This window comes from Scaptodrosophila lebanonensis, unplaced genomic scaffold (assembly GCF_003285725.1).
Source record: "Scaptodrosophila lebanonensis strain 11010-0011.00,11010-0021.00 unplaced genomic scaffold, SlebRS2 tig00000110-arrow-arrow-pilon, whole genome shotgun sequence".
Classification (NCBI taxonomy): Eukaryota; Metazoa; Arthropoda; class Insecta; order Diptera; family Drosophilidae; genus Scaptodrosophila; species Scaptodrosophila lebanonensis.
Genome location: NW_022060573.1, coordinates 367810 through 376744, shown reverse-complemented (window position 1 = coordinate 376744; position 8935 = coordinate 367810).

Here is an 8935-nt window from a genome sequence, read left to right as displayed (position 1 = left end):
TAAAAAATAAAAATGCGACCTGTTGTATACGTATTGTATTTTTAAATGGTGGTTTATTGCCATTCATATTTTCCGTAACAAATAGACCTGCCCAATCGGCGACACACAATTTTCGTCAAGTTTGTTTAATTAATTCTCAGTTATTGGTACTTATTTGAAACAAGAATTGCGTCAATTCTTTATTTTATTCTACTCTGTACATGAAATGTAGATGTTCCTAATGTACATTAGGTTTGCGGGAGGGGAAAAATGTAACAGACAGAAGGAGTCGTGCCAGACCCCACAATGTGTATGTATATTCTTCATCAGCATGACAAGACGAGTCGATTTATGTCTGTCTGCCCGTCTGTCCGTCCGTATGAACACTTGGATCTCAGAGGCTATAAGAGCTAGAGACACCAAATTTTGCACAATTGGACATCTCTATTGTGCGGTTGTTTTGGATACTGTATGTGAATGCTAGTGTTTTAACTATAGCTTTAGTAATTTGCTAATTTAATAATATTTACATAGGATATGCTAAATATTTATGATGCAGATTGTTCAGAAAAGCTATAAGGCTTATATTCCATGGATTATTATACCCTGTACCCGTAGGGTAAACAGGGTATATTAGGTTTGTGCAAAGTATGTAACATACAGAAGGAAGCATCTCCGACCCCATAAAGTATATATATTCTTGATCAGCATGACGAGAGAAATCGATCTAGACATGTCCGTCCGTCTGTCCGTCTGTCCGTCCGTCTGTCCGTCCGTCTGGATGAACGCGAGGATCTCAGAAACTATAAAAGCTAGAATAACCAAAGTTGGCATCCAGATTCTCCCAGGTCCGAGTAAGGACGAGTTTATTTTTTTTTTTTAATTTTCCCCCCCTTCCCCCGCTACAGAATTTCGTCAATAGCGTCCACATTTCAATTGCTACCTAAACCAAACTTTGCACACATAATTAATATATAATTGTCTACTGTTGTTCAAAATTTTATTTAATTCGGTCAATTCTAAGATAAGTTATTAGCGAAACAAATTCTCGCCAGTACAACCCCCACAAACTGCAGCAACAAGTTCGCTCTTCTTCTTCCTCTTTTTGTTGCTGCTATGGGCGCATATAACTCAGTGACGGAAGTTTACCTGGGTACAGGGTATTACACTGTCGGGCTTGCTCGCCTGTAGCGTTCTCTCTTGTTTTTATGTTGGAAAATGTCTGTGTCAGTGTTTTAAATCAAGTCTCCTGGCCAAAAAAACTAGATTTGAAACCTAAAAGACATTTCTGTGGCAGTAAGAATTGGTTTTGAGGCGAAACATGGGTGAAATAGATTTATGTGGCACCCCTGATAGTACTGTTTTACTCATGCAGGGTATACAAATTATTATTATTATTATACCCTGTACCCGTAGGGTAAAAAGGGTATATTAGGTTTGTGCAAAGTATGTAACATGCAGAAGGAAGCATCTCCGACCCCATAAAGTATATATATTCTGAATCAGCATGACGAGAGAAATAGATCTAGACATGTCCGTCCGTCTGTCCGTCTGGATGAACGCAAGGATCTCAGAAACTATAAAAGCTAGAATAACCAAAGTTGGCATTCAGATTCTCCTAGGTCCGAGTAAGGACGAGTTTTTTTTTATTTTTTTTAATTCCCCCCCCCCCCCCCCCCCCCCCTTCCCCCGCTACAGAATTTCGTCAATAGCGTCCACATTTCAAATGCTACCTAAACCAAACTTTGCACACATAATTTATATATAATTGTCTACTGTTGTTTAAAATTTTATTCAATCGGTCAATTCTAAGAAAAGTTATTAGCAAAACAAATTCTCGCCAGTACAACCCCCCCAAACTGCAGCAACAAGTTCGCTCTTCTTCTTCCTCTTTTTGCTGCTGCTATTGCCGCATATAACTCAGTGTCGGAAGTTTACCTGGGTACAGGGTATTACACTGTCGGGCTTGCTCGACTGTAGCGTTCTCTCTTGTTTTTGATTTGTGGGAGTGGATACAGAGTATTTAAGAGTTGAGGCCGCTCGACCCTAGCATTACTTTTTTGTTTGAAGTGGATTCGTACCTTTGTGGTGGCATTAACGTAAAATGAGTCAATTACGTAGAGTTCCTTGCCAACGTCTTCATATGGGAGAGTGTCTCCGCATAATACTTTATACATATAACCCAAATTAGTATAATAATTATAAAATGAAGCACTTCCATATTCAACATGCGCCTGTATATTGAAAAATGCAATCTGACCTAGAAACAACTAATGATTACCCATGCGCGATTTGTTATGGTCTAAAGCGCTCCAATCTGTTCGGTCTTATAAGCATTCATTTTCATGTAAATATATTTCAATTAATAAATATACGTACATAAATATACATGCATATAACTGTATATTTATATATATATATATATATATATATATATATATATATATATATATATATATATATATATATATATATATATATATATATATATATATTATATTAATTACTTTTATTAAAAATAAATAACTATATACATACCTATATCTACCCATTTTATTACCAGAACATTTATATATTTTCTAGTTTGGAAATTAGCTTGGTAGTAGGGTATTAATTTAATGTTCGGAGCTGTCAGTGGTTTTACAACAAGACATATGAACTTCATTTGTTAACAAAAAATAACCAGTCAACGTTTTCTATTTGTCTGTTGCTTACGCGGTATACAATTTGCAAAATGATTAAAAAAACTCTACGTATTTTAGAATTGTTTTCGATAACTCTTGGTAATACGGGTAATTTATTTGGGGAGATGTGAGAAGTGCTATAAGTGATTCCTTACTACAAATATACATAAGAGCTACCATTCCTTTCAAATGAATATAAAAATATTTGCAATATAAGTAGTTGTACCCTTGAAAAGAGAATGTTTTGAAGTGTCTGTATTTGTAACGTCCAAAAGAATGCATGTCAAATTTCGAATAATATTTTTATAAAACATTGCAGCAATGTGCGTGTGTCGTGTGTCTATTAAGTTTGTGTAAAGTGTGTAACAGGCAGAAGGGACCATCTCCGACCCTGTGAAGTATATACATATATTCTTAATCAGCATGACGACAGAAATCGATCTAAGCATGCCCGCCCGTCCGTCCTTCTGCCTGTTCGTCCGTCTGCATGAACGCTTGGATTTTGGAAACAGCTGAGCGGACATTAACCAAACTTGATATGTGGATGCTCCTAATCCCTTGGCTTCGCGAGTTTTTTATTTCCTGTACCCGTAGGGTAAAAAGGGTATATTAGTTTTGTGCAAAGTATGTAACATGCAGAAGGAAGCATCTCCGACCCCATAAAGTATATATATTCTGAATCAGCATGACGAGAGAAATCGATCTACAAGTAGACATGTCCGTCCGTCTGTCCGTCTGGATGAACGCAAGGATCTCAGAAACTATAAAAGCTAGAATAACCAAAGTTGGAATCCAGATTCTCCTAGGTCCGAGAAAGAACGAGTTTATTTATTTTTATATATTTATTTTTTTTAATACTATATAATACTGCAAGCAGAGCATGAGCAGCGATTTTATTTATGGCTATGACTTTCTTCAGAATTGACTTATCATGATGAAACTTGGCATACGGACACATAAGCACTAACTGGACGTAACTACTAAAACTGATTTCAAAATTCCAATAATTATGGAAGTTATAAAAAAAAACACGAAATGCGGGGGAGTGGGGGCGTGTATCAGAATAAAAAATAAACTTGACCTGCCTAGGGCTTAGGGGAACCTGGATACCAAAGGCTATACTACGCCTTTCACCTTTTGGGTACAGGCTATAAAAATTAAGAAATTAAAAAAAAAACAATTTGAGCGATTTAACCTCTCTCGGTATTCGAACTCATAAGGAAGGTAAAATCGGACAACATTTTTGGTATTTATACTCTGTACATGAAATGTACAAGAATATATTAGGTTTGCACGAGCTGAAAAATGTAACAGACAGAAGGAGGCGTGGCAGGCCCAAAAAAGTATATATATTACTGATCAGCATGACAAGACGAGTCGATCTATGTCTGTCTGTCAGTCCGTCTGTCCGTGTGATCACCTAGATGTCAGAGACTATAAGAGATAGAGACGCCAAATTTTGCACAAATATGTCGTGTGTGTGTACGCTGTGAAAGTTTGTCTTATTTTTTTAAGTTTCCCCCCAATTCCCCCTATGGGGTATTTTCGGAAACGACGTTCATATCATCCCCTATATCCCATACAGTATAAGACCTAGGAATACCAAATTTTATTCCAAGATACCTTGTTTGAATACGCAGAAAATCTGTATATTGAAATTTCCCTCCCCCGCAATTAGTGATCTTTATCTTAACGCAGAACACTTAACCGAAAATAGAAATGAAGACAAACAAAGTGTTCTGCATTGTTTTTTCGGTAATATTAGTGAGTACGCAAAGGCAATTGAAATTTGGCAATTTCATTTTTAACAGATTCTCCATTTAAGTCTTTTTCGATATTTTCACTCCGAATGTACCGTAACATGCGTCAGTCTGCTAGCCATGTTTCCAACTCCGCGAGATGAGATGATAAGAGTTCTGTAGTTCTTGTTGGGCACTTGGGGCGACTTTGGATGGCAGCATCATCGGCAAATGTCGAAATTGTTGTATGAATGTTTGTCGGTATATCTGCTGGGTATATGATATACAGTGTCAGTGCAAGAACGCTCCCTTGGGGTACACCAGCTTCAATTGGATGATATTCAGAGGGGAAATTTTTGCATCTAACTGCAAAACTTCTTTGCTGTAGGTGACTCCAGTATTTTATGGATGTTCTGTGGAATTAAATTTTGATTTTGTGAACTAAGCCATCCAGTCAAACGCGGTCGAAGGCTTGGGAGACATCCAGAAAAACCGCGGAGCAATACTCTCGTTTTCAAATGCATTTCGTATCTCAGAGGACTTGTTCAATGGTTCCATGTTTTTCGCGAAAACCAAATTGGTGATTAGGGATTGCACAGTTGGTGAGTAGGTGCTGTTTGATGCAATTCAGGAACAGTTTTTCGAATATCTTCGATAGGCACGGCAGGAGACTGATAGGTCTATATGATGATGGCTGAGACTTGTCCTTTCCGGATTTATGGCTTTTTTAGCTTTCCACAATGGGCATCGTTTGATGTTTGGGGATAGTTGTTTCATATAGTCCATTTAAGCTCGGTGTTTCTCATCTTCTAGGGCTTTGCGTATTAGATGGTTGGCTATTTTTAACCGCTCCTTTGAATCAGGTGATCTGTGCGCTTGCCATACCCGCCGAAGCCTTCTCTTATTTCATATCAGGCATATTGACCTCGGAACACTGCTACTTTTGTAAAGTTTATAAGGTGTGATTTCTGGAGTGGAATGTTTTGCCACACTGGCACTCTTCTTGTAATCAAGTCTGGTTGCTTCTTTGGATCTGTGGGCCAATATGTAGGCCACCCCCGGAGAAATAAAGTCAAGCTTGTTTCGTGGTATTATTATAGCGTTATATAGTTGTCTTCCTTTCGGGTTGATGAGTCGTAACCCCCAATGAGTGTGTTTCTACAATGCCAAACACCATCTGCTATGAAGCGGTCACCTAGCAGGTCGAAGAAATGTACAAATTCTGCCTCAGAAACGGAGAAGCACGGTGGGCATACTGCGGCTAGGCATAAATAGCCGCTTTGTGTTTGAATATGAATTATTGTGGCCTGTAGAAAAGTTGTAGCAAATGATGGCAACGGATAATGCCTGATGCGACGCTTTATCAGGGTGCCAGTACCAAGAGCTTTACCATCGGGGTGATTTGTCGCATAGAAGTTGAAGCCATTGAGATGAAAATAATTTCTGTTTGTTAGGAGAGTCAATGTCATGTTGATTAAGGAACTGCAAGAGCTCGAATTTGTGCTGTGAAATGCCATTTGCATTCCAGAAACATTTTTTTTTTCCATCCATTTAAGTAGATTTCTGTTTGATTAGTAATTCTTAGTAATTCTTCCTGCATCGTTAGTTATATTGCTACCATTGTATTTGTTAGAGTTGCCACAATTGATTTAATTCCACTGTCGGGCTCGCTCAACTGTAGCGTTCTGTCTTGTTAAAAGTAATTTTTTCTTTGTTTAGTGCATTTGGCATTAGGGTTTTCATTAATAACTTTATGCAGCAACAACGAATATCAAATCGTTGAGGGCATCACATACACACACTCTCACACACAACAAGCAACAGTTCGTGTCTATGTGTGCGGTTCTCTACGTACGGTTGAAAAAGTAAAGAGAAACATACATATGTATGTATGTATGTATGCCTGTGTATGAATATAGCATGTATGTACATTCGTATTAATGTATACATTGTTTGATTGTAAAAAAAATAATGCTCTAAAAACAACAACAACTGCAAGTCATTGGCTCGCTCTTCTTCTTTCGTTTTGACCATTTTGCAATTAACATAATTGCAAAGGCAAAACGCCAAAAGTTTACAGTTACCGTCGCTAGGCAACGACTGCGTAAGCGATAGTAAAGCAGAAACCGAATAACGGAGATACGCATATTCTGCTTCGCATTGCGGGTAGATGTATGTCTGTATATTATTTGTTCTTATTGATCTCAATAAATAATTAGATTTTATTATTTAAATATTGTGCTTATTGCATTCAAACATCGATATTTTGATGGTATCGGTGGCTTCAACTATCGAAAGTTTTACTCTAGCAAATTGAGATGAGAATTGTCAGTGCTTTTTGATCGTGGCTCATCGCTGCACGGCATTGACACGAGTGCCGCGTTTCATATTCCGAGTTTGTGCGTGACCGTATTGACTCAATATGGCACGAAAAGACTCAAATGTGAATTTAAAACGAGCTTTAAAAAATATTAGTTATAGTGGTCATGTTCGTTTAACGAAATAGTTTGGCAAGAACAAAAATGTAACGGACTACTGAACAATTTTTTGTCAAGAACAGAAAATGAAAACATATGGGTAGGTTATGCACACACAAAATAAATACATTGGAAACATTATATTGAGCCGGGTTAAGACGGGCAATACCTGCTTGTTTGGTATATTTGCTGAAATAATTAAAACAATTAGAATGTTATTTTTTTTATAACAAATTCATATTTTCGTAATATCAGCTATTTTCGTACAACGGTTTTACGCCGCAAGAAATAATTGACTGCGTTGCGCTTGGCACTTCTATGCCATGGATTTTAACGGCGTCGTGACTTACACAAAAGTATCACTGCATTCACCAGAATGTATCAGTGATCACAAAATTTAGTGATAACTTATCAGTTGTGCCTGGTGAATACACCCATTGCCTTGTATTTTAGTTTCGTTGATGTTACCTCTTTTTATCGACGTGACATAGCATTTGTTTTTGCCAATCTATCGCAAATCTATTGTTTTTCAGCACTTCACTGTGTTTCTAAGTCGCTTGTGGACTTTCTTTGAATTTGCACATAGCGATCGGGTCCTCTCTGTATTAGCGCTTTGCTTGCGCTCTGCGTACTTTTCGGTTGAGAGAGGGGAAGCTGGTCGCACTGAGTTGACAATACCAGGCGCTGAGAGACTTGCGTTGTTGTTGTTGTAGTTGTCGTTGTTTGAGTTGAAGACACAGTTGTAAGCGAAGGAAATGTGCAGGTCGTTGTTGTTTTCATTAGCTTGTTGGTAAAGCTGGAGGGTTCTGGGGACGGGCACTGGGCACTCCAGGACTCACCTTGTAATGTGCTGACTGAGCATATTATCACGATTTCACAATTCAAGTTCACTCTTCTTCTTCTGATTGCTCATGCTACGACGCATAAAACTCCGTGCCGCATAAAACTCACTGTCGGCCTTGCTCGACTGTACCATTTTCAAACACTCAAAATTATCGTTAATTTCAACAATTATATTTGATGCAAGAGAAGTCGTGTTTTTTTTTTTAAATATCTCTATAGTTTGTTACAACTTTTAATGTGCTTTTTGATATAATTGGCGAAGGCTTTTACTTTTTCCGATATCAACATAGTAATTTATTCATTTACGAATGGTGCTTTTTCTAAAATATACTTGTATACTGCTTAAATGCGTTTTCTGACTGTTTGTTACTGCTCCAAATATCAACTATTTTTGCGAGCCAAAACACGAGCTTTGGTGCAATAAGCGCAATTTGTTTGAAAAGGAACAAAGAGGAACAGAAAGTGTTGATATATTTGTATTCTATACCTTTTAATGAACAAATAGCAACTAGTAGTAGTGCGTCTGAAGCATAAAACGCGTTCAAAAATACAAGTACACATTACAATAGCAAAAAGCGAACACAAAGCACAATCTGATGCTCTTTCATCTAATATCATGGCAATGATCAATCTGCGCTTCGGGAAGCAGGCCGATCTTATCACCTCCAACATAGACGTAGAAAATCGCATTTTCAACTCGCTGCTGGAGCGTCTGAGCCGTATGACTGGCGAGATGAAGAAGCTACATGACATGGCGGACTCTCTTCACGATAGGGTGAACAACTTATAACGCGAAGTTGATGAGTTGAATTCATTGAGGGAGCGGGTTGGTGGGCTGGAAGCGAAACTCGCTTTGCAGCTGAAAGGTAATGTTGCGCGAGATGTAAGAGTGCATGGTGTCCCTTATGTTAAGGGGGAAAACGTACGTGCCCTTTAAAATGCCTTGTGTTTCGCCATCCACGCAACACCACCGCCGAGAGCACGGGAAATTTTCCGAGCAAGAAGATCTCAGGTAGATCCCGAGAAAACCACGTTGCTGAGGGCAGTTGCAGCTTACCGTCGGGAAGAAAAATCCACTAAACTTTCAAATGCTTGGGTTTGACTCTCCGGCTCCCATTGGGCAGCTGGCCGCTTTGCACCCCTCTCGTATCTTGCCTTAATGATAATAATGTATGTTGTGATGGGTATAGAGTAGACAGCAATTTTGAGTATT